This window comes from Salvelinus alpinus, chromosome 34, assembly GCF_045679555.1.
Source record: "Salvelinus alpinus chromosome 34, SLU_Salpinus.1, whole genome shotgun sequence".
Lineage (NCBI taxonomy): Eukaryota > Metazoa > Chordata > Actinopteri > Salmoniformes > Salmonidae > Salvelinus > Salvelinus alpinus.
In genome coordinates, this window is record NC_092119.1 from 16,000,558 (window position 1) to 16,028,208 (window position 27,651).

A 27,651-nucleotide genomic window follows, 5' to 3' on the forward strand; every position below is an offset into this window, starting at 1 on the left:
TCAGTGTAAACTGTCATTGGTTAAATAAAATGGACAGTCAATGTGCAAAGTTTAAAGTTCAGAGAATCAAAGATTAACACAGTGGCATAGAGATTTAATCCATACTGTATGCCCTGCAGTGGAACAGACTAAAAGTGCCAGCATATCACACAGATGGGATTAGCAACACAGAGATAATCTCCTAGACAGTAAGTAACATTCTGAAGCATCTGCTTGGCTGTATTACATCTTCACTCAACATGTCTCTCTTATCCATTCACTAGCTCACAGCCAAATCCGGCACTATATTTACACATATACAGTATCCGTGTCTTGCTGCGCTCTTTTACTTGCCCAAAATGCACAAAGGATTGGAGACTGCTTAGCAGTGTATCAAGAAAGGGGCTATGGTGAAATAGCCCCCAATCTAATGACAATATTATCTTCCCACAGTTGCTCTAGCTCCGGTAGAGAGTAGTTTCCGCTTGCCCAGTGCCCTTGGCAGAGTTTACACATTAGGGCCAATGGGGTTGTCTAAAATATGCTAACTTCTCCCACCCAGTGCCTCAGGCAAGCTAAACGCGAATGCACCGAATTACAAAAACAGGGTTATTAGCGCTATACCATACAGCATTTGACAGATCCGTCGATTCATGTTTAGGCTATACAGTATTACTTTTTACCGTGTCTGTCGTACTTTCCAATCTCAATGTAAACTGTGCCTGGGGCAACGCATCAGAGAAGACAGAGATGATGTTCCATTGTGTTCGAGTCACAACGCCACTAGAAAGAAAGCTCTCCTGGTACATGTTACATTCATAAGACGGGTTCATAGTGATGGCTGGGAAGGACTGAAAGGAGTTGTAATCAAACTCAAAACACATGGTTTCCATGGTTTCCGTGTGTTTGATACCATTCCATTCACTCCATTCCAGACATTATTGTGAGCCTTCCTCCAATTTCAATTTTTTTTTTTCAATTCAATTTTATTTTATATAGCCCTTCGTACATCAGCTAATATCTCGAAGTGCTGTACAGACACCCAGCCTAAAACCCCAAACAGCTAGTAATGCAGGTGTAGAAGCACGGTGGCTAGGAAAAACTCCCTAGAAAGGCCAAAACCTAGGAAGAAACCTAGAGAGGAACCAGGCTATGAATCAGCAGCCTCCTGTGATATTTAATGTATTGGCTATAAACCCAACGTGACCTATTTTTCAGAACCGACAAAACTAAAGGCACTATACAAAACAGACGTTATAGTTCATAAATCTACATCGCAAATCAAAGTGGACAAATCTCCGAGGCAAATCCAAGCCAAAAGGGAAACACAGTTATTTAATTGGGATTCACCTCAGAATCGGTGATGCTTTGTTGTTGAACTGGGGAGTATATATTAAAAAAATATATTTTTTGGAAGAAAAACAATTACTAAAAGAGCCTTCATATGACTAGTAGTAGTTAGAGGCTAATACTTTGTGCTAGCCCCTGAACACATCTGTAAATATAGGGTAGCCTAGCTCCACTCACAATTTCCATTTGCCATGACATCCCCATGTGCTTTCTACAAAACACTGTCGTCATCAGAGGATACCAGCCAGTGTTTGACTTGGGCAGGATCTCACCAGAGCTGAGTTCCGGCACCTCACATGTTCTCCTGCTTGAGCTCTTGACCCTCTTATAGAATATTAGCTTAAAAGTATTGTGGAGCTCCTGCAACTTAAATGTAAACAGTACAGGCACCCAAAAAGAGCACCGGTACCTATTTCAGTCCAAGTCAAACTGATAACAGCACACAGTAACTGAAATATTGGGTGCTAAAACACTATCATTGACTCAAGTGTGAGTGTTAATTTCCACTTTCACAATTTCCATTTCCACCGATATAGTACACCACACACGATAACAGTATAATCAGAATTATCCTTTGGAGGGTAACCTGAAGAATACAAAGATGCATACAGAGACGACTCAGAAGTTAATTACATTCTAAAATCAACATCTTCACAGGGGCTTGAACAGAAACTGGTGTGACCTTAAGGGCAATTCCATGGTAACAGAGTGATGCTGACTCAGATTTTTCACTTAAAAATGTGAAAACAAAAACCATGATTGCAAAGTAAAAAAAATAAATAATAACATACAACTCTATGCACAAGGACTACTTTTAACAATATCCACAATTATTATATATTTGTTTTACTTCATACCTCATGCAAAGTTTGGTAACAGAAATGGCACATCAGAATTAAAACCTAACAGTAATGTTGGGGCGGCAGGTAGCCTAGTGGTTAGAGCGTTGGACTAGTAACCGAAAGATCGAATCCCCGAGCTGACAAGGTAAAAATCTGTCGTTCTGCCCCTGAACAAGGCAGTTAACCCACTGTTCCTAGGCCGTCATTGAAAATAAGAATTTGTTCTTAACTGACTTGCCTAGTTAAATAAAGGTAAAATGTAAATAAAATGACAAGTGTACTACATGACAGATTGGGTCTCAAAGACTAACTCGTTAAATAACTATGTGGTTTTCCAATTAAATGGGTGGAGGGTGCAGTTGATGTGCTTGGTGGTGTACACGTTCCTGAAAAGTTGCCTGATCTTGCAAAAAACAGACAGAAAACTTAACAAAATAGCTAGGATCTTGAAACCATGAAAAAGGGAAACACCTGTCGATCTAAGGGAAAATTACACTGATTCATTATTTAGTGACATCACACTTTACTTATCTATTCAGGAGAAAGTTTTTTTCATGTTGTGAGCAAAAAAATATTTTATTTGGAAGGAAAAACCAGATAAAGTTAAACAGGTATATTTGTATAATGAATATGAGTTGAGGGCTAGAACTACTAAATATTAAGGCATTAAGCTTCTATTATACAGAATCTAAATCCAAACTGGTTTTCCAGTAGGCTACTAAGAGGCATATCCAAATGTTTAAAAAGGGGGCGCTTGCTGTTATACAGATGAAAAACGATCCATTTTATGGTGGATTGACAATGGAACCCTGTTCAAAAAGTATCATTTTTAAATGAAGCTATAATGTGACTAAACTCCAACGTACTGATAGAGGATAAACCAATTTTCTTGGAGAATGTATAAGGTTTCACGTTTATGAATTACATTGTAAACAACGACGGTAAAATTGTCATACAACCAATTAATTCAGGTGTGTGGAGATGTATGCTCAATACAAAATTATAACCAACTCATTGCAGCGCTGCCACAAAAATGGAAAAGGCAATTACTTAATTAAGAGAAAGGAATGAATTAGTTTGTCTGCCACCAAATAAAAATCATAAATGACTAATATTAAATCGTAAAACGTGTCAATTTCACTTACGATCAAGAGGGTTGACAACTATTCCGCATAAATTAAACAGATTGCGGTGTCCCAATACCATGGCACCAGGTTTATGATCTGAAATTCAAAACAAATGATGCATAAATGTTATTTTCAATTTAAACTATTATATAAAACTCTAGCTACAAAAAGATTGCTCAGTATTTGGGATATTCAACAGTCAGACCGGTGCAGACCGTCTTGCAGAACCAGAATCAATAGAGCATCTCTTTTGACACACTCCATTGCTGGCTTGTTTTTGGAGTCAGGTCCAGGTATGGTTGTTATGCCATAATATCAGGGTGAGGTTGGACATGTAAACTGTATTGCTGGGGGACTTGAAGGACCAGTCATTTAACAGAAAATATCATTGTGCTCTTGGATAAACTGTTTATTTTGGGGGACATTTGGACAGAAATGTTGCAGATGGGGAGGTTCAAGTCCCTAGTGAGACATGGGAGAATGAGGGGATGTATTGTGATAAAAAAAATGGTAGAATGATGATTTATTTGGAAAGGTGGATTGATCTGTGGCTGTCTGAAGGGTGAAATTGAGGAGTGTTGGAATAATTATATACACAAATGTACAGTATACATTTTTGCGGTCCTCCAATCAGGGGTGAGGGTGGGGATGGGATTATTGCATGTTTTGTGTTTCACCATTTATTTTTTGTGGTTTGGATTCATGCTGTGAGCGGTGTGTCTGCTGGTCCTGGTAGTTATGGGTAGTTGCATGCTGTGAGCGGTGTGTCTGCTGGTCCTAGTAGTTATGGGTAGTTTCATGCTGTGAGCGGTGTGTCTGCTGGTCCTGGTAGTTATGGGTAGTTTCATGCTGTGAGCGGTGTGTCTGCTGGTCCTGGTAGTTATGGGTAGTTGCATGCTGTGAGCGGTGTGTCTGCTGGTCCTGGTAGTTATGGGTAGTTTCATGCTGTGAGCGGTGTGTCTGCTGGTCCTAGTAGTTATGGGTAGTTTCATGCTGTGAGCGGTGTGTCTGCTGGTCCTGGTAGTTATGGGTAGTTTCATGCTGTGAGCGGTGTGTCTGCTGGTCCTGGTAGTTATGGGTAGTTGCATGCTGTGAGCGGTGTGTCTGCTGGTCCTGGTAGTTATGGGTAGTTTCATGCTGTGAGCGGTGTGTCTGCTGGTCCTGGTAGTTATGGGTAGTTGCATGCTGTGAGCGGTGTGTCTGCTGGTCCTGGTAGTTATGGGTAGTTTCATGCTGTGAGCGGTGTGTCTGCTGGTCCTGGTAGTTATGGGTAGTTTCATGCTGTGAGTGGTGTGTCTGCTGGTCCTGGTAGTTAAGGGTAGTTGCATGCTGTGAGTGGTGTGTCTGCTGGTCCTGGTAGTTATGGGTAGTTGCATGCTGTGAGCGGTGTGTCTGCTGGTCCTGGTAGTTATGGGTAGTTTCATGCTGTGAGCGGTGTGTCTGCTGGTCCTGGTAGTTAAGGGTAGTTTCATGCTGTGAGCGGTGTGTCTGCTGGTCCTGGTAGTTATGGGTAGTTTCATGCTGTGAGCGGTGTGTCTGCTGGTCCTGGTAGTTATGGGTAGTTGCATGCTGTGAGTGGTGTGTCTGCTGGTCCTGGTAGTTAAGGGTAGTTTCATGCTGTGAGCGGTGTGTCTGCTGGTCCTGGTAGTTAAGGGTAGTTTCATGCTGTGAGCGGTGTGTCTGCTGGTCCTGGTAGTTATGGGTAGTTGCATGCTGTGAGTGGTGTGTCTGCTGGTCCTGGTAGTTAAGGGTAGTTTCATGCTGTGAGCGGTGTGTCTGCTGGTCCTGGTAGTTAAGGGTAGTTTCATGCTGTGAGCGGTGTGTCTGCTGGTCCTGGTAGTTATGGGTAGTTTCATGCTGTGAGCGGTGTGTCTGCTGGTCCTGGTAGTTATGGGTAGTTGCATGCTGTGAGTGGTGTGTCTGCTGGTCCTGGTAGTTAAGGGTAGTTTCATGCTGTGAGCGGTGTGTCTGCTGGTCCTGGTAGTTAAGGGTAGTTTCATGCTGTGAGCGGTGTGTCTGCTGGTTCTGGTAGTTAAGGGTAGTTTCATGCTGTGAGCGATGTGTCTGCTGGTCCTGGTAGTTATGGGTAGTTTCATGCTGTGAGCGGTGTGTCTGCTGGTCCTGGTAGTTAAGGGTAGTTGCATGCTGTGAGTGGTGTGTCTGCTGGTCCTGGTAGTTATGGATAGTTTCATGCTGTGAGCGGTGTGTCTGCTGGTCCTGGTAGTTATGGGTAGTTTCATGCTGTGAGCGGTGTGTCTGCTGGTCCTGGTAGTTATGGGTAGTTTCATGCTGTGAGCGGTGTGTCTGCTGGTCCTGGTAGTTATGGGTAGTTTCATGCTGTGAGCGGTGTGTCTGCTGGTCCTGGTAGTTATGGGTAGTTTCATGCTGTGAGCGGTGTGTCTGCTGGTCCTGGTAGTTAAGGGTAGTTTCATGCTGTGAGCGGTGTGTCTGCTGGTCCTGGTAGTTGTGGGTAGTTTCATGCTGTGAGCGGTGTGTCTGCTGGTCCTGGTAGTTATGGGTAGTTTCATGCTGTGAGCGGTGTGTCTGCTGGTCCTGGTAGTTATGGGTAGTTGTATGCTGTGAGCGGTGTGTCTGCTGGTCCTGGTAGTTATGGGTAGTTTCATGCTGTGAGCGGTGTGTCTGCTGGTCCTGGTAGTTATGGGTAGTTTCATGCTGTGAGTGGTGTGTCTGCTGGTCCTGGTAGTTAAGGGTAGTTGCATGCTGTGAGTGGTGTGTCTGCTGGTCCTGGTAGTTAAGGGTAGTTGCATGCTGTGAGCGGTGTGTCTGCTGGTCTTGGTAGTTATGGGTGCACTCGCTTCCATGCCCTGGTTTCTCTCGCCCTTGGAAAATCTATTTGGGCCGGGGGCAGGCCTGGCCGGCCTCTCAGGGCGGGTGCACCCACTGACCAGACCGGCCGTTTGTATTGTATAGGTTTAAAAATATATATATAGAAATAAATCAAAGGCACGATCACAAATCATTCTGTAACCACAATTTGCATCTGCACTGTTCAAGTAAATGTGTTTTTGTGAAAGGTTCAGTGGGAAATTGTTAAAAGTTGTCCTTGTGTATAGAGTTACGGATAACTTTGCAATCATTGGTTTTGCTTTGACATAGGCCTACATTTTAACATGACAAATCAGTCTCCGCATCACTCTGATACCGTGGAATTGACTACTGGACAAGATAGAAGAGTTTCAGTGTCATGTTAGTTCATGTAAAAAAAAAAAAAAAGATTTCATGACTCATCTATCCACTTAAACAATGATGCTTACATACCGGCTTCTATTTAGCTTATTCAGTATAAAACAAATACACGCCAAGATTCAACTCCCCCCAATAATTCAATACCTTATGAAATATACATAGTATAAATAAATGAAAACAAGACTAATGTGTGGAAACGGATGAGTGCAGACTGGATTCCAGTAATGGTGCTTGATCTGCAGTATGGCCCCTAGCTGTATTAGAGGCTGCTTTCTGCTCCACTGACTGAAAACACTCTACTATATCCACTCTCTAACCCTGCTAAAACGGCCCATCTCAAACCTAATAAATATATCTCTGGAGGGAAGAAGGAGAGAGAAAGAGAAGAGGGGAAGAGAAGAGAGGGGAAGAGAGACTCCATTATTAGTGAGTAGTTGGAACTTGACCAAGGTCATTGTAGCAGGCCTCAGACACCATTACACAGAAAGTCATTGTAGCAGGCCTCAAACACCATCACACAGAGGCTGCATGGCAAGGTTGCACCCCATTACCTACATTGTGCACTATTTTTGCTGTTAAATTAATGTATCAAGACTTATCTGTTTGCCAGACGGGTACAGTCTCACAATACACAAACTACACTATCAGATGAGCAGATGCAGAAAGAGGATTACAGTCAAGAGGAGACCGGAATTATATTCATAATGCGTAGTTCACTTCAAAACCTGACCTCCAGTGTACTCGTCAGACAGAAATATGCATTAACATATTTGTCTTTACAATATTATATAGTAGGTCTACTTATAGCTGTTAATGTACAGGGCTAGTAATTAAAATAAAAGGAAAAGGATTTATTGCACTGATGGTGTCGGATGACTGACAGGGGGCTGTATTGAGGTACACTTCCATTGTAAAATATGTATTAATGTCTACATTCGTTTTCTACACGTTTGTTCTATTACAGACACTTTAATGCATACTTTTAAATGATATTATGTGAGCTGAATATAAAAAATATAAATATATATAAAAACATTTTCCTTAAAGTATTGTCTTGGAAGGACTACCTCTGCTGGTTCTTTGGTTATTTTCCCTTACTGTATCTGTTGGAATGTTATGTTACTGTCACTACAACAACAACAACAACGACTTAAAAACATGTCATTTTTGTCCTAAACTATTGTAGAACTCCATTCATTCCTATGGAGGACTGCTGCGTCAGAGACCCGGCAGGAAACTTACTGCGCTGCAGACCCAAACACCCACGTCAAGGCTTTATGATAGGCATACCTTGGGATTCAATCCAATGCAGATTAATGACCTGCACACAGAGAGAGATATTTTCCCAGACAATTTTAAGACAATTTTTCAGGACGTTTACGGAGATCACATTTACTGTTACTGCAGCGGATGTGGGCTCAAGCAAAAAATCCCCTTTGATAAACGTCTACACTGCAACTGACTTCCAGTGTTTGTTTGAATCCTGACCTTATGCCAAGAGATACAGTAAGGAAAACGGACCACAGAACCAGCAGAGGTTGTCCTTCCAAGCCGTTGTGTCGGAGCATATTGCTTAATGCTACATGACATGGTGTATTACTACACAGCTACATTCAGAGATGCCCAAGGAACGCAAATGATATTTTAACTGGGCATATTTCCAGATGCTGACAGAACTCAACTTACATTATGCAAGACTAAGAATCACAAGTCACTGATCTATATCTGTGCATTGAACAGACTATGAAGGTATATACAGAAAGGATTCACACTCCTTAACAACACCCCCCCCCCCCCCCCAAAAGAAGCAGATATTCAATATCCCTTTGAGCATAGTGAAGTCATTTGGATGGTGTATCAATACACCCAGTCACTACAAAATACACAGGTGTCTTATCTAACTCAGCTGCTGAGAGGAAGGGAACCGCTCTGGGATTTCACCACGAGGCCAATGGGGATTTTAAAACAGTTCCAGAGTTTAATGGCTGATAGGAGAAAACTGGGTGGATTGTAGTTACTCCACAATGCTAATCTAAATGACAGAGTGAAAAGGAGGAAGCCTGTACAGAATAAAAATATTCCAAAACATGCATCCTGTTAGAATACAAAGTGTTATATTTGGGGCAAATCCAACACATCACTGAGAACCACTTAATGTTTCCAAATTTTCAAGCATGTTGGTTGCTGCATCATATTATGAGTATGCTTGTCGGCAAGGACTAGAAAGCTTTATAGGGGGAAAAATGGAAGAGAGCGAAGCACAGGAAAAATCCTAGAGGAAAACCTGATTCAGTCTGCTTTCCAACAGACACGAAGACAAATTCACCTTTCAGCTGGACAATAACCTAAAACACAAGGCCAAATATACACTGGATTTTCTTACCAAGACGATATTGAATGTTCACGAGTCGCCTAGTTAAGGTTGAGAGACTTTTTTTTATTTTTTATTAAAAGCTTGAAAATCTATGGCAAGACTTAAAAATGATTGTCTAGCAATGATCAACAATCACTGCCAAAGTTGATTCTAACACGTATTGACTCAGGGGGTTGAATATTTATCTAATCAAGAGTTGTTTTTATTATTTTTATTTTTTATTTTTTTAACAAATGTTAGAATTATTTTTCCACTTTGACAGAATATTTAGTGTTGATAGTTGACAACAACAAAAAAGACCATTTAATCCATGTTAATCCCACTTTGTAACAACATGTAGAAATAGTCAAGAGGTGTGAATACTTTCTGAAGGCACTCAGAATGGAGAATGTGCATGTGGGTTTTTAGATATATAAAAGCTTAAACAATGTTTGCTTGATTATAACTCAATTTCTTTCATTTGTGATTGAAATGATTTTGTTCTGTACCGTCCGATGTAAAAACATATATATATTTGCTGTTTAAGAGGGCCAAGAAAATACAACTTTTCAAATGATAATTGTATTAATCTAATGTGATACACTTCCCAGCCTGTTCCCTGTCTGTGGGTGTTTCTTAAACGGTGGAACAATACTAACCAGGCCTTTAGAACAATCTTCCCCAACACATATAAATCAGGGAGGAAGAAAAGCTAGACTACTGCCATTCACTCATAGGACATTGAATTGAGAAAGGAGAAGTGCACTAAGAGGTTGGTCTTTAATGGGAGATGGAATTCCTCTGAATGCTTTTAGGGGTGCCTCTAGATATAGAGACTGAGGGTGTATATTTTAAATATCACCAGGGTTTAGGAGGAAACGGTGTCCTACCTGCAGATTTTCCTGAATGGGATTTTAATATTCTTTGCTGTATGAAGAAGAGGCTTGTGACATTTGGTAAATGCGGTTAAGCTTCCTTTGGGTCAAGCACCTAGGCAACCTATTTTCTACTTAGTGCACTACTTTTGCCCTTAGGCTGATGTTGTTCAATAGAAGACTAGTGCTCAGCCATTAAGCTACATTTAGATTTTTGTACAAATAATTGACCGACTTCGGTTAGAATTATTTGAAAAACCATTTCGTTCTGTATTTTTCTGTGAGCTCAATGCAGTTTCTCTACAGATAAATTAGATAAAGCCCAAGCTGTACAATGTAGTAGAATTGTAATTTCCAACAGGAGAATATTCTTCATAGTTTAGTGCAGAAAACATGGTAATTAACTGCAATTACCATAATCCATTGCTCGCCTACTTGTCCAGTGTTCTATTACTGTAACTCAACTATGGGGTTATATTACTGTAACTCAACCATAGTGGTATACTACTGTAACCACAGTGTTATACTACTGTAACTCAACCACAGTGTTATACTACTGTAACTCAACCACAGTAACTATAGTGTTCTATTACTGTAACTAAAGTGTTATATTACTGTAACTCAACCAGTGTTCTATTACTGTAACCATAGTTTATAGTGTTCTATTACTGTAAATCAACCATAGTGTTCTATTACTGTAACTATAGTGTTCTATTACTGTAACTCAACTATAGTGTTCTATTACTGTAACCATAGTGTATAGTGTTCTATTACTGTAAATCAACCATAGTGTTCTATTACTGTAAATCAACCATAGTGTTCTATTACTGTAACTATAGTGTTCTATTACTGTAACTCAACCATAGTGTTCTATTACTGTAACTCAACCAGTGTTCTACTACTGTAACTCAACCAGTGTTCCATTACTGTAACTATAGTGTTCTATTACTGTAACTCAACCATAGTGTTCTATTACTGTAACTCAACTATAGTGTTCTATTGCTGTAACTATAGTGTTCTATTACTGTAACTAAAGTGTTCTATTACTGTAACTATAGTGTTCTATTACTGTAACTCAACCATAGTGTTCTACTACTGTAACTCAACCAGTGTTTTATTACTGTAACCATAGTTTATAGTGTTCTATTACTGTAAATCAACCATAGTGTTCTATTACTGTAACTATAGTGTTCTATTACTGTAACTCAACTATAGTGTTCTATTACTGTAACCATAGTGTATAGTGTTCTATTACTGTAAATCAACCATAGTGTTCTATTACTGTAAATCAACCATAGTGTTCTATTACTGTAACTATAGTGTTCTATTACTGTAACTCAACCATAGTGTTCTATTACTGTAACTCAACCAGTGTTCTACTACTGTAACTCAACCAGTGTTCCATTACTGTAACTATAGTGTTCTATTACTGTAACTCAACCATAGTGTTCCATTACTGTAACTATAGTGTTCTATTACTGTAACTCAACCATAGTGTTCTATTACTGTAACTCAACCATAGTGTTATATTACTGTAACTCAACCAGTGTTCTATTACTGTAACTATAGTGTTCTATTACTGTAACTATAGTGTTCTATTACTGTAACTATAGTGTTCTATTACTGTAACTCAACCAGTGTTATATTACTGTAACTCAACCAGTGTTCTATTACTGTAACTAAAGTGTTCTATTACTGTAACTATAGTGTTCTATTACTGTAACTCAACCAGTGTTCTATTACTGTAACTCAACCAGTGTTCTATTACTGTAACTCAACCAGTGTTCTATTACTGTAACTATAGTGTTCTATTACTGTAACTATAGTGTTCTATTACTGTAACTATAGTGTTCTATTACTGTAACTCAACCAGTGTTCTATTACTGTAACTCAACCAGTGTTCTATTACTGTAACTATAGTGTTCTATTACTGTAACTCAACCAGTGTTCTATTACTGTAACTCAACCAGTGTTCTATTACTGTAACTCAACCAGTGTTCTATTACTGTAACTATAGTGTTCTATTACTGTAACTATAGTGTTCTATTACTGTAACTATAGTGTTCTATTACTGTAACTATAGTGTTCTATTACTGTAACTCAACCAGTGTTCTATTACTGTAACTCAACCAGTGTTCTATTACTGTAACTCAACTATAGTGTTCTTACATATTGCTATTTATTTTATGGAATCAGATTAAGCAATTAGCCCATAAAATGAATTACCTTTGTCTTATTACAAGTTGCATGTGATGTATATATAATATACTGTATATTCACATAAAATACTACTGCCCACTACACAACTTGTATATTTCATTAAAGTAAAGTGAATAAATGATGGTTAAGTGATAAGCATTAATAGGCAGACACTACTATCTTGTATTGTATTGTTTTATTCTGTGTTGTTACAGCATTCAACCTACATAATGCATTTGTAATCTAACCAGACCGACCTCAAAAAACAGTAAATCGCTCAGCACTACTAAGCAGTGAATATAATTCCTCTATCTACTCTGTGATTGCAATCCCTTGTTCTACATCTGCTCAGTTGATAGTGCAGTTTGTGTATTGTGTGGGACTGTGTATCATGTGGGACTGTAACAGACGACATCTTTGGTAGCCTACCTCCAGAGAGGCTAGTCAGTACCGTACAATCTAGTGGGACTGTGCCAATAAGTGACATTAAAAATGCACTGATTCACCTCAACTAAAAAAACTCTGGAAAAGAATGGGGGGGGGGGGGGGGGGCGTTATCCCTGCAGGAGGGCCTGTACCTGAACAAGATGTGATTGGTGGCATGACGAATAATCATCAAAAACAGGCCCAAAACCATAAAAGCACAAGGCCAGGTATGACTTGTATACAGACTGACTAATGCACTGTGATGGGAGGTAGCCTTCTGGCTATACACTGGACACACGCGCACATACTGTCTGTCTGCGTTGCCATGGTTACATGTTATGTACATGTAGCGCAACATGAGAAACACAGGAATGGCTTTTTGTCGCGAGCAGCTCGATCAGAGCAGGTGCATTGGTTGGTCTGGCAGAAAGTCTAAAGGCTGCTGTTCAGCCATGGGTCCTTCCGTCACTAAAACACTACAGACAATCAATAGAGTTAGGCTGCATTATCTATGGCAGACTATAGGCCTACTGGTAGGGAGGTACAGAGGTAGGCTACATTATGTCTGGCAGGCTATAGGCCTACTGGTAGGGAGGTACAGAGGTAGGCTGCATTATCTATGGCAGGCTATAGGCCTACTGGTAGGGAGGTATGGCAGGCTATAGGCCTACTGGTAGGGAGGTACAGAGGTAGGCTACATTATGTCTGGCAGGCTATAGGCCTACTGGTAGGGAGGTACAGAGGTAGGCTACATTATGTCTGGCAGGCTATAGGCCTACTGGTAGGGAGGTACAGAGGTAGGCTACATTATGTCTGGCAGGCTATACGTCTACTAGTAGGGAGGTACAGAGGTAGGCTACATTATAAATGTCTGGCAGGCTAAAGGCCTACTGGTAGGGGGGTACAGAGGGTACAAACTTGTGTTAGAAGCAGTGGGAAAATTTGGAAATAACTGTTATGACACACAATTTGACAGAGGCGCAAGTTCTATGAGATTCCCATGAGAAGTTATGGAAGCAAGTTCACATTTGGTCAGATACGTCTTCATTTAAACATGCACAACTCTTTACATTTGTATCTGATAATGGATATCCCCATTGCTGCAAAGGCTCTCACATATAGCACAGTAGAACCCAGTAGCCAACACCTGTCTTAAGAAACACATGCATTTTAAACAAGACAACAACAAAAAACATTTAATCCTGTATTTGTTTTGTAACAAAGACATCTGTCTGTCGATTTCTATAGCACTGTGTGTTTGTGAGGTCCTATTCAGCCAGACTATCTCGGGCCAAAATGTCTAAAAAGAGCCTGCTGGTTCTGTTTGTCCTCGAGAGCCTCAAGGCCAAAACAGCCCTACCCTTCTGGAGGAAGGCTTTAGAATTTATAGAACTCATTCCAATTCGATGGTAGAACTGTTGTTAGCCATTCTGTTCTAAGAATGTGCCAGAGTACCAGTCCAGGGCAGCAGACAGGGGTTCTGGGCTAGAGGTCTGGTGGGACAAACAGCCTCACATTGGAATGACAAACAGCAAATATTTCCATGTCAATTAATTCTGATAAACCTCATTATGTACACTGTTAAGTCCTCACAAAACCCCAACAAAACACCAGGTTCTCTACCATGCCTGCCTGCATGTAGAGAACTAAAGGTTTGAATGGAGTAGATGGAATGAAATCAGGTAAACTTCATCAACAAGGTCGCTTTATTGCAAATATCAGCTAAAACGAACTGCACGGGCTATATTTACATGAGCTCTTAGTTCTCAAAGTCTTGTCTTTGTCAAAAGAATGATAAAAAGCTAAACAAAAGTATTTCTACACAGATTAACTGCACTGTGAGAAAGTGGAACCCGAGGCTGCGGTCGTATTATTTGGACCGCGATTACAGCTATATTTTAATAGCCTCTTTAAAGCTCGTCATTTTCTTTAAGACACATTGTCCATTCCAGACACCGGGCAGTAGTTAGGTCATTTACAAGGTTATTTAATCGTATTAATTGTTTTCCCTCCAACAGTCAATAATAGGTTGGCTGCCTGGACATGTGAAGTGACCAATGGCTGCAGAACAGAACAGAACAGTTCGCATTCCAAATGGCATCCTATTCCCTTTATAGTGCACAAATTTTGACCATGGCCCATAGGGCTCTGATCAAAATTAGTGCACTATATAGGGAATAGGGTGCCATTTGGAGAGTAGACAGGCACCAAGTTACAGGGCTCAGTTAGGATTGATTGTGCTATGCTGCTATTGAACACATCGGAACAAGCCAACGGTTGGGAATTACAGAAAACAGATCCATTTTTCATTGATCAAATTAGGACATCAAAAACAGCAGCATGGACTTTATAATGCTGTCAGATAGTAATAGATCTAATTACAAGCCTATGTAATAACAATGCAGATTTTTTTTACACAAACACCAGCTGTTACCATGCTGAAGTCTAATAACATGTATTATTATTTTGACTAGACAGTTCTGATTGATCCCATTATCCCCAACACATCCCCGTCAATAGCATTATAATTAATGTAATTCTACGATTCACAGCATTTTAATTTGATGGTTCTTTCTCTGGTTGTGGAAAGCAATGGTCATTCTAACTGGCCTGTAGCCTATAACTGCATCAACTAACTTAATGGAATACCCTGGTCTTTTGTACTGGTTTCCCGAGGAATCCCCAAATTAAACTGCTGACACGAAAGGACTCTGTTCCAAAATGCTGTAATCAGAACATGGATCAATCTCTCTGTGGCTGTGTCCTTTTCCAAGTACCAGTTAGCCGTCTGACATCAGCAGACAGATACGAAAGAGCAAACAATGCCAGATTCCTAGGAATAAAGGTTATCAGAGACCAAATAAGTTAGGGTAGCATCAAATCAGGCCTACCTAGTAAACCACAATTGCTGTGATTATGGCAGACATCTTGTTGACATGACCTCTGGTCCCTATTCTTCTGCCTCTATTTCTCCACTATTTTCCTGTTTTGCTCCTCTATTTAACGTCTCATTTTAAAACCCTCTATGGAATCTATCAACTCTGCCAATGATCGGGCTGACTAAACCATCTGTGCAGCAACTCCACGCCAGCGTAGCCCACACATTCTCAAATAGAAATTTCATTGCAAAGATGTTAGACATTATTTGTATCACAAACCATTTATTTGAAAAACATGATGAAAGTGGCCATTTTATGTGCTTTGTAGACCTATACATGCCTCCTGCAAGACCATATGATCTATGACCCATCCATGATAGGCAGCATCTTGGTGTAATTATACTCCTTACAGTGTGCTCTAACATATGGAGTACATCTAGATTCTGAAACACAAATGTTCACATTTATATGAATCTCTCAAAATAACCCTTTTTGAATTTGTTCATTTTAAATCAAATCAAGTTTATTTTATATAGCCCTTCGTACATCAGCTAATATCTCGAAGTGCTGTACAGAAACCTGGCCTAAAACCCCAAACAGCAAGCAATGCAGGTGTAGAAGCACAGCGGCTAGGAAAAACATTGTTTGGAACAATATACTCTACAAGTACATCACATTTGCAATCCTAAAGCAGGGCTGTGATTGGTTAGTGATGTATAAAATGTGTCATATCATTAAAAGTACCAGAGAGCACCACTCTGGAAATGTGATGTTTGAAGAGTATATTGTTACAACCAATGTCTAAAAATAAGCAAAACCAAAAAAAGGGTACTTTTGAGATATTAATATGAAAAACTACTTCAGAATCTTGACATACTCCATATTAAAGAGCACACTATAAGGAGTATTAAGAACCAAGATGTTGTCTGTATCATGTACGGTTCACAGATCATAGGGTGTTACAGGAGGCATGTATAGGTCTAAAACGGGCCTAAAATGGCCATCATGATTTTCTCAAATTGTTTGTAATAAAAATGTAAAAACCATGTCAAAAATCCTTCTTCCCAATTAAGTTTGTGTTGCCAACACAAACTAAAGGACAAAAAAATATATACTTTGTCAGATAACTCTAAATCAGTTTGCATGTGCTTCCATACACACGTGCTTCCGTCAGAGTGCCCCACTGCAGTAAGCAGTTTGTAGCCTCAATCTGTCATTAACATTTTGTACAGTGCCTTCAGAAACTATTCACAGCCCTTTAATTGTTGTGTGGTGTTACACCTGAATGTTACACCTACTACTCCCTTCACAGAACAACGCAAACTGGCTCTAACCAGAATAGAAAGAGGAGTGGGACGGTGCACAACTGCGCAAGAGGACAAGTACATTAGACTGTCATGTGAAGAGGCGACTCAGAGATGCTGGCCTTCTAGGCAGAGCTGCAAAGAAAAAGCCATATCTCAGACTGGCCAATAAAAATAAAAAATGAAGATGGGCAAAAGAACACAGACACTGGACAGAGGAACTCTGCCTAGAAGGCCAGCATCCCGGAGTCACCTCTTCGCTGTTGACGTTGAGACTGGTGTTTTGCGGGTTCTATTTAATGAAGCTGCCAGTTGAGGACTTGTGAGGCGTCTGTTTCTCAAACTAGATACTCTAATGTACTTGTCCTCTTGCTCAGTTGTGCACCGGGGCCTCACACTCCTCTTTCTATTCTGGTAAGAGACAGTTTGCGCTGTTCTGTGAAGGGAGTAAGTACACAGCGTTGTACAAGATCTTCAGTTTCTTGGCAATTTCTCACATGGAATAGCCTTCATTTCTCAGAATAAGAATAGACTGACGAGTTTCTGAAGAAAGGTATTTGTTTCTTGCCATTCTGAGCCTGTAATCGAACCCACAAATGCTGATGCTCCAGATACTCAACTAGTATAAAGAAAGCCAGTTTTATTGCTTCTTTAATCAGAACAACAGTTTCAGCTGTGCTAACATAATTGCAAAAGGGTTTTCTAATAATCAATTAGCCTTTTAAAATGATAAACATGGATTAGCTAACACAGCGTGCCATTGGAACACAGGAGTGATGGTTGCTGATAATGGGCCTCTGTATTTTTATGGAATATCTACATAGGCGTACAAAATCAGCCACTTGCAGCTACAATAGTCATTGTTAATGTTGTAAATGTCTACACTGTATTTCTGATCAATTTTCTGTTATTTTAATGGACAAAAAAATGTGTTTTTCTTTGAAAAACAAGGACGTTTCTAAGTGACCCCAAACTAAGAGCTTTGCAAACTTGGATTGTACAATATTTGTCCATTCTTTTTAAGATTCTTCAAGCTCTGTCAAGTTGATTGTTGGTCATTGCAAGACAGCCATTTTCAAGTCTTGCCATAGATTTTCAAGCAGATTTTCACGCAGATTTAAGTCAAAAATGTAACTCGGACACTCAGGAATTAATCTCCCAATGTCTGGTGGAAAGTAGACAACCTGGTTTTCCTCTAGGATTTTACCTGTGCTTAGCTACATTCAGTTTCTTTTTAATCCTGAAAAACTCCTGTCCTTAACGATTACAAGCGTACTCATGATAACATGATGCAGCTACCACTATGCATGAAAATATGGAGAGTTCTACTCTGTAATGTGTTGTGCTGGATTTGCCCCAAACATAACACTTTGTATTCAGGACAAAAGGTTCATTGCTTTGCCACGTTTTTTTCAGTATTAGTTTAGTGCCTTATTGCAAACAAGATGCATGTTTTGAAATATGTTTATTCTGTACAGGCTTCCTACTTATCACTCTGTCACTTAGGTGAGTATTGTGGAGTAACTACAATGTTGTTGATCCATCCTCAGTTCTCCTATCACAGACATTAAACTAACTGCTTTAAAGTCAGCATTGGCCTCATGGTGAAATCACTGAGCAATTTCGTTCCTCTTCGGCAACTGAGTTAGGAAGGACGCCTGTATCTTTGTAGTGACTGGGTGTATTGATACACCATCGAAAGTGTAACACCATGCTCAAAGGGGATATTGAATGTCTGCTTTTTTATTTTCCAAAAGGTGCCCTTCTTTGCGAGGCATTAGAAAACCTCCCTGGTCTATGTGGTTGAATCTGTGTTTGAAATTCACTGCTCGACTGAGGGACCTCACAGATAATTGTATGTGGGGTACAGAGAAGATAGTCATTATTATTGCACACAGACTGAGTCCATGCAACTTATTATGTGACTTGTTAAGCACCTTTGCCATAACAAAGGGGTTGAATACTTATTGACTCAAGACATTTAAACATTTCATTTCTAATTAAACATAATTCCACTTTGACATTATGGGGTACTCAGAGTATGCTATTTTGTTCTTCTGAAATAGACCACATTTCCTTCATATCATGTTTCTTTAGACCTATCTAAAATAAATAATGGATTTATTGTGAAGGTGTAGGCTATATTACATGGATTTATTAGACTTTTTAAAATGTAGGATGTTCCAAAAGTTCTGCATCAGTGGCTTGTAGGCTGTGTGTGGAAGCCAGGAGATGCTAAATGTGTGTGTTAATTAAAACAGTCAATTACCGAGACCGACAGTTATTTGCTTGACAATCACCGGCTGACAAAATTGTGACCGCCACAGCCCTAGGTATAAATTACTTTCAGAAGGCACAATACGCAGAATAAGTGATCTCGTGATTGTGTCTCTTTGCAGCAAAATCTGCAGAGCTGAGATGGTTGTGTGCCTCATATACATAACATTCTGTTGGTGACAAGAATTTTGTATAATCATTTAAATTGAAAACTAATCTGGAATAAGAACTGAGCCATTCTTACTAATCAACTAGAGAATCAGTTTGGGTTTAAGTATAACTTTTCTATAATTGAAGCTTTAGTGAGTGGTTAAATGTTTTAATATTTAAATAATTTTAGCCAGCCCAAACTCGTACTCATTATATAAATATGTATGTTTAATTGTGTCTGGTTTCTTCTCTCAGTAATTATTTGTCCCGTTTTTGAGAAGACCCTCTCAGAGGGAACAGATGTGGCCACTATGCAGAGTCTCTTCTCTCTGGCAGGTGGCTGTGATTCGCTGCAGACCCTCACACAGGAGTATCATTTTTGAGGCTGTCACAGAGCTGAAGAGAGAGAACAGTAACTTATTAGTTCAGGTTCATGTTTTGTCTACTGATACTACATTCTCATCTACTGCTCATATACATATATAATACTGGATTAAATAATGATGTAGTAATAACTGCTTACTGTACCTCTCTCCACTGATCTCCACAGTGACCTGCTCAAAGGGTTCCAGGACTCTACACCTCCTCCGCCACCTCCCATTCCTCTTGGGTCAGAGCATCAACAGGTGCATTGACAATGGCTAGGGTAGAGATGATGGCATTCTTTGACTCAAGAAACCGCTTCCACATATAAAATGTTGAATTCCACCTTGTAGTGCAGTCTTGATTAGGCCTCAGCTCAAGCATCCCCATCTGGTGTTGTGTACACTTTAGTTTTTCAGCACCTATTGTGCTGCTGTGGAAGTATTCCACAGCTGCTTTCACTTCGTCCACAGTAGGCTTCATCACCTTCAGAGCATCTCTTACAATCAGGTTGATTGTGTGGGCAAGACATGGATGATGGGTCCATTTTCAAATTTTCATGGCTTTGGTTATGTTAGCTGCATTGTCGCTAACACAACAGACCACTTTTCCATCTACTTGCCATTCTCTGGCCACTCTCAACAGTTCCTCTGTCAAGTTCTCTGAGGTGTGTCTGCCACTGAACTCCAAGCAGTCCAGAAGACAGCTAGACATCGAAAAATCTTCAATGAAGTGACATGTAAGAAGTGGTTACCCTTGATGTCCAGCAGTCAGTGATAATGCAAACTGCAGTAGCTTTTTGGTCTCTTTCCCGCACTGAAGCCTGTGTGTTCTCGTACAGTTGTGGAATACGTGATTTTGAAAGTGTTTTCCTGTTTGGAATTGTGTACATTGAATTTAGACAATTGCTATAATTTCTTAAACCTCTGTCCTCCATGATCGAAAATGGCTGGAAATCGGTGGGAATCATTTTAGCCAATGCAATATCAATTTGGCCTTGTTTTGCTACAGACGTTGGCATAAACTGGTCCATAGAAGACTGCGTTGCTGTGGGTCGCCTTCTTGACTGAGTGGATACGAGATGCTGGCTCCACCACTATCACTAGCAGGCCGGCTAGTTTCTCGAAGCTCCGCTACGGCTAGCGTCACAGTTGGGTGCACAGTTCGCATCTGCCGGTGTAGGTTGTGCGTAGAACTGGCTTTATATGAGATTTTGTTTTGGCAAATTCTACACTGTGCTATAACATTGTCTGCATTATTAAAAAGTATCCAAATGCTACCGTGCTTCCGACTCCTTTTCCAGCTGTTGTTTTCACAGCTGTCCTTTCTCTCTCTCCTCGGCTGCTAAGTGTGTGACTAAGTGAGTTGGCTCGGCCCTCCCTCACGTATCTTTGGTTCCTTGGTTGACACCGCATGTCTGATTGACAGGAACAACAGGTGAGGCTGTTAGTCTGAGCAGACAGTCAGAACTAATGTGTGTGCACTTTAGGCCTATATTATTATAATACTTTTTTTCCATTCTTTGAATTAGTTAATTCTACTCATTTAAATCTTTTGATTATTAATATCTTAATTATTTTATATAAATTCGGCTCTTCTGATATGCGAGCCGGCTCCCAACGTTCACCTACAAGAGCCAGCTCTTAGAGCCGATTCGTTCGCGAACGACCCATCACTAGTAAATTCAGACCCTTTCGCTCTCGGAGCGCACACTGGACTTTCGGGCCAAGGAGTAGGGTTGATTTGAGCGTTCTGGCCTTACAACGGCAGTCAAGCACCCAAGCTAACATTGGCTAGCTACTTCCAGACACAAATGAGACCACTCTGACCATTTTACTCACCCTAGCAGAGCTGTTTGGGCGGTTTGTGTTAACCAGAGCATTGGTGACTAACTGTGCTGCTGGAAACAATTTAATTACGCTTTTTTGCCAATGTTTACTGACACCGGCCATATTCAACCGGTGTTGAGCGCTCATAAATTCATTAGTCTTAGCTCTGGTACACTCAGAAGAGAGTCCTCTGAAATCGGAGTAGATAGCCAGAATGAATTTACGAAAGCACCTGAATGTCCATTGAGAATGCACAACGACTATACCATTTAGCTAAGCTAAGAATGACAAGAATAATCAAGTCAATAAACATTGGGTAGTTAGTTAGCCTATATTTAATATACTGGCAAGTTCGATGTATAATTTCTAATGTTAGGTAGCTAGCTAACATACCGGTACATACTGCTGTAATGAAATGCTATGTGGTTTGTAAGGACAGCGTAGCTAACAAATTGTCAGCCAACATAACGTGTAAGTTATTTGAAAAGTCATTACTTTATTACATTGAGTAGCAAGCTACCCCTTGGTCATTAGGGCGAATCTGTTCTGTGATAGGTGGGGCTTTTCACACCTAGCTCGGCTATTAGACTATTCTTTAGTAAAGGTTGAATAGTCTATTGTTCAGCTTTTAGCCCCCCTCCCCAACTTGCAACAAATTGTTGTTACTCCCATCTCGTTCCTCGCCCTCTTCCACGCACCATTCTGCGCCTGAGTGGCTCGCTTGTGGGCGTGCTGGCAGGATATGGCAATAAACACTGACAAAATGGCGCCGGAGGAGATGGCCGCCGTTTTACGGTCTCCTAACCAATTGTGCTATTATGTTTTTTCCCGCGATATTTGTAAATTATTTTGTACATAATGTTTCTGCAACCGTATCTTACGGAAGAAAAGAGCTTCTGGATATCAGGACAGCGATCACTCACCTCGGATTAGACAAAGATTTCTTCAACAACAACAACAAGCAGGACTCACACGATATTCTCCAAACACCCCACAGGGCAAACATCCCAATACAGGGCTAAGATTGAATCATACTACACCGGCTCCGACGCTCGTCGGATGTGGCAGAGCTTGCAAACTATTACAGACTACAAAGGAAAGCACAGCCGCAAGCTGCCCAGTGACACGAGCCTCCCAGACGAGCTAAATCACTTCTATGCTCGCTTCGAGGCAAGCAACACTGAGGCATGCATGAGAGCATCAGCTGTTCCGGACGACTGTGTGATCACGCTCTCCGTAGCCGACGTGAGTACGACCTTTAAACAGGTCAATATACACAAGGCTGCGGGGCCAGACGGATTACCAGGACGTGAGCTCCGGGCATGTGCTGACCAACTGGCAGGTGTCTTCACTGACATTTTCAACATGTCCCTGATTGAGTCTGTAATACCAACATGCTTCAAGCAAACCACCATTGTGTTCTTGGGCACAGGGACTAAGGCAACCTGCCTAAATGACTACAGACCCGTAGCACTCACGTCCGTAGCCATGAAGTGCTTTGAAAGGCTGGTAATGGCTCACATCAACACCATTATCCCTGAAACCCTAGAAACCCAATTTGCTTACCGCCCAAACAGATCCACAGATGATGCAATCTCTATTGACTCCACACTGCCCTTTCCCACCTGGACAAAAGGAACACCTATGTGAGAATGCTGTTCATTGACTACAGCTCAGCGTTCAACACCATAGTACCCTCAAAGCTCATCACCAAGCTAAGGATCCTGGGACTAAACACCTCCCTCTGCAACTGGATCCTGGACTTCCTGACAGGCCGCCCCCAGGTGGTGAGGGTAGGTAGCAACACATCTGCCAACGAGACAGCCTATAGGGAGGAGGTCAGAGACCTGGCCAGGTGGTGCCAGAATAACAACCTATCCCTCAATGTAACCAAGACTAAGGAGATGATTGTGGACTACAGGAAAAGGAGCACCGAGCACGTCCCCATTCTCATCGACGGGGCTGTAGTGGAGCAGGTTGAGAGCTTCAAATTCCTTGGTGTCCACATCAACAACAAACTAGAATGGTCCAAACACACCAAGACAGTCGTGAAGAGGGAACGACAAAGCCTATTCCCCCTCAGGAAACTAAAAAGATTTGGCATGGGTCCTGAGATCCTCAAAAGTTTCTACAGCTTCAACATCGAGAGCATCTTAACCGGTTGCATCACTGCCTGGTACGGCAATTGCTCGGCCTCCGACCGCAAGGCACTGCTACTCTCTGTTTATCTTATATGCATAGTCACTTTAACTATACATCATTCATGTACATACTACCTAAATTGGCCCGACCAACCAGTGCTCCCGCACATTGGCTAACCGGGCTATCTGCATTGTGTCCCACCACCCGCCAACCCCTCTTTTTACACTTCTGCTACTCTCTGTTCATCATATATGCATAGTCACTTTAACGATACCTACATGTACATACTACCTCAATAAGCCTGACTAACAGGTGTCTGTATATAGCCTTGCTACTCTTTTTTCAAATGTCTTTTTACTGTTGTTTTATTTCTTTACTTACCTACACACACACACTTATTTTTTCCGCACCATTGGTTAGAGCCTGTAAGTAAGCATTTCACTGTAAAGTCTACACCTGTTGTATTTGGCACACGTGACAAATAAACTTTGATTTGATAGCACCTTCGGTTGTGCATCAAGAATTATGCATAGCAAGTTTGTATGAAGGTCTGGTTATTCACAGGCAAATTGTTATTTGCTATGGAGGTACATGTGTGTCTTTTTGTCGAGAGCAAAACTTTTTATTTTCAATCAAAAATAATTGTTCTGAAAGCAACTTTTTTCCCCAGACACAAAGGAAGTCCTAGCGGACACCTACGAAGGACTGTGTGAGGATGGCATCTCAGGTAAGCAGCACTGGGCGTTCTTCCGTCCAACTTTTACACAGCTCCTACGATTCAGTGTCGGTTCATAACATTCTACTATATTACATACATACATACATACATACATACATACATGCATGCATACCGTAGAATGATAAATCATGCAATTATTATTCTCAAGCTAACCAAAAGCATTAGCTACCTAATGCCTGTTCTCGCCATTTTACATTTGAATTAATCTAACTTTCTTTCATGGCAACGCATAAGCAGGCCATGTCCTATTTGTTTCATAGTCGATATATAACCATATTCCATGACCATGTAACGGTTAGCTTTTCTTACAGAAGGATGAAAGAACACAATATGTCTGTCAAGGAATGCTATTCTGATATGTCAGATGAAGAGTTAGACCAGAAAGTCAGCCCCATTAAGGCAAGGATGCCCCATGCGGGCTTTAAGATGGTCAAAGGAAGTCTCAGAACAACGGGTCATCGTGTACAACGGAGAAGAGTTAGGGAGTCTTTGCAGCGTGTAGATGGTGCAGGTATCATTGCCAGAATGATCCAGCTTCGTTGCATTGCTCGGCAAAAATACTCCCTGCTCCAGTCTCTCGTCCACATTGATACAAATCATAAATTGATAAGGTACTAAGATGTATAATGTCTCCATCAAATCTAAGAAGTTAACTTTATTATTCTTACTTATTCGTAGACTAATTTTCAATGTATGAAATCAGAGTCGTTCTTCATCAACTGGTAATACATAAATAATGGAGAGGGTTAATAGGTAAAACATTTCACTTTTAATTCCAATGCTTTTTTTTCAAGATACAACATTGTCATCTTTGGTGGTATAGATGGATTTTCAAGGAAGGTAAATATTTTATATACATATTGCATATTTTCCATCACCTAATGAACAACCACAATATCAGTCTGGTGTTAAGCTTTCTGTGCTGTATTGACAGATCCTGAAAATGACATCTGCTGCTTTAGATTGAATGGTCATATCTCAGTTATTGTTTTCATATCTACAAAAAAATAAGCCATTTTCTTTACTTCGGAGTGCGAGCTGATCAAGGGGTGGAAAATGTAGATATTGCCAGAAGTTTACTGTCCGAGGAACAGGCCGTGGAAGCTTTATTGCTGGCAAGTGTCCATAACCAGAGGTAATTAAACTGTTCTGTGTTATTTTTCTCTCTTCCTCTCTGCCTGTCTTGTTGTACATGGAACCTGTCTCACATGCAGTAATTTAAAAAAAACTTAAGATGTCAGCTGCTAATTTTCAGATTCACACCAAATAAACACTCAGACATTTTCACGGGACTATCTGTTGCTGCCAAGTCATGATTTCCCTGGGTGTTAGCCTTGCAATAACCAAGTGGTGAGACACATAGCCCTCTATATTTAAATGTTTCAGGTACACTCCGATAGGTGTCTGCATCACATACAGTATATTCTATTGACATTATCTGCTATTGTTTGTCCTCATGTGTCTGTTTTTCAGCATAAAGTACTCTGTAGCCACTTAGGCTTAATCATGCTCTCCCTCGTCAGCAGGTATATTTTGATGTGAGAGAGGAAGCCAGTCCCGTCATCGCCACCTCACCCACTCTTAAGATAATCTTCGGGCCAACTGGGAGCCCAAGGCTGGTTAGGAGACACCGCTAGAGACACTAATTGTGATGAACTGAGAGAAGCACTGTAATTCATTAATCATATGCTGTCTGCCTCTGTTCTTACCTCTTTCCCCTTCTACACCTCTCTGCCCACCTCATCTTTCTTCCTCGTTTTATAATGCATTGAAGTACAGATTGAACTTGTACTTATAAAATTACAATTATCATAATTATAATGGATGTATTATTAATGCAGATGAAGGGAGTTAGATATGCATAGTTTTTCTTTCTCCTCTGTATATATGAATCACAAATCAGCCTTTACTTGAATCATGTTTCTAGTCTATTGCATAGTTACAATGTGTAATCATTGATGTCCCAGGAGCAGGAGTGGTAAACACTGTTGAAGTGTATAATCGTAATACATACATGCAGACACGGCATCATTCAAAGAATGGAGTTTGATACACTTGGTATTGGATATGACTGAAAAAGAATGTCTCACAGAGATTCATACCTGAACCGCACCTTTATTTGCCAAGGAAGAGTACTTGATCAGTGAATATACTCAATGTACAGGCTACAATGTGGGGACCACATGCGTGGTAATAACTACAGTACATGTATTTAGGACTTACATCTTTGACACAATACAGTTATTATATTCTACTCAATCATTAGGCTTCATTAATGCCATTCAGACTTGAAGTTGATACAACAACTATGATAGCTGAGGTTCATAGATTGGTATGTATATTAGTTCAGAACCTAACATTTTAGGGTCCATACACAGATCGGCTACACACTGTAGCTAGCTACACATCCGTCGGCAAACAGTTATTTTTTATCCTCCACTACACAATAAGCAAGTAAATAGTTAGCTAGCTATGTTACTTTAGCTGCATTGCAAGGCAAGCTTACACAATTGTACATTCAATTTGCAGTAAATGCTTTAGCTAGCTAGATTCTTTACATCCACTGTTTCCCAAGACGACAGCCTGGTTTGATGGTTCTCAGCAGTCCCTAAAACAATAAACACAAATTACAATGTCATACTCATGTCATAACACCTGCTAGCTAGCTGGCTAATGTTAGCTAACTTGCTAAATAGCAATTTTTGTAATTCAACTTTGACAAAAGAATATGCATAATCGTTTGTCTCTACATTAACTAACATATTCCTCTCAATTGTACATGTTTTGCTTGACTCGTTATGACGTTATAATTACTTACATTTGCTTCCACCGTAATGTTTTGTCAGCCATCTTTGCTGAAGAAAGTCACCAGGGACGGGTGGCTTGCGTCAAATTCGTCATTGGAACCACTCGATATGATTGGTCATATAAAAACCTTGGGACCCAAATGTATATTGAGTGCTCTAACTCCCCCTTGTGGTGGTCTGGAGCAATAAAGCAATGACGCTGGGTACCTCTAAGTCCCGCGGTGTAAGCTCACAATTTTTGAAGGAGGCACCACTGTATTCAATCTCTCCCTATCCCAGTTTGTTGTCCCCAAATGCTTCAAGATGGCTACCATTGTTCCTGTACCCAAGAAGGAAAAGGTAACTGAACTAAATTACTACCGCCCCATAGCACTCACTTGTCATCATGAAGTGCTTTGAGAGACTAGTCAAGGCTCATATCACCTCCACCTTACCGGCCACCCTAGACCCACTTCAGTTTGCATACGGCCCCAACAGGTCCACAGACGACGCAATCGCCATCACACTGCCATCTGAAAAGGAATACCTATGGAAGAACGCTGTTCATTGACTACAGCTCAGCATTCAACACCATAGCACCCTCCAAACTCATCATCAAGCTGGAAGCCCTGGGTCTCAATCCCACCCTGTGCAATTGGGTCCTGGACTTTGACAGGCCGCCCCCAGGTGGTGAAGGTAGTAACCAACATCTCCACTTCGCTGACCCTCAACACTGGGGCCCCACAAAGGTGCGTGCTCAGCCCCCTCCTGTACTCCCTGTTCACCCACCACTACGTGGCCATGCACGCCTCCAACTTGATCAT

The 27,651-nt window shown here is 40.7% G+C and overlaps 1 protein-coding gene and 1 long non-coding RNA gene across 5 annotated transcripts in view; one reads left to right on the forward strand and one right to left on the reverse strand.

The window, feature by feature from the left end:
* Positions 1–27,651, reverse strand: part of LOC139563863 (SAM and SH3 domain-containing protein 1-like) — a 107,249-nt gene that overhangs the window by 76,633 nt on the left and 2,965 nt on the right. The window lies entirely within an intron of this gene.
* LOC139563865 (uncharacterized) lies at positions 93–26,295 on the forward strand. Of its 2 annotated transcripts, none has more exons than XR_011672658.1 (6): positions 93–188; positions 23,973–24,029; positions 24,353–24,652; positions 24,836–24,881; positions 25,074–25,176; positions 25,565–26,295. It is a non-coding gene; the product is annotated as an uncharacterized lncRNA (long non-coding RNA). The 2 variants fall into 2 exon arrangements; XR_011672657.1 differs by having other exon boundaries at positions 25,568–26,295.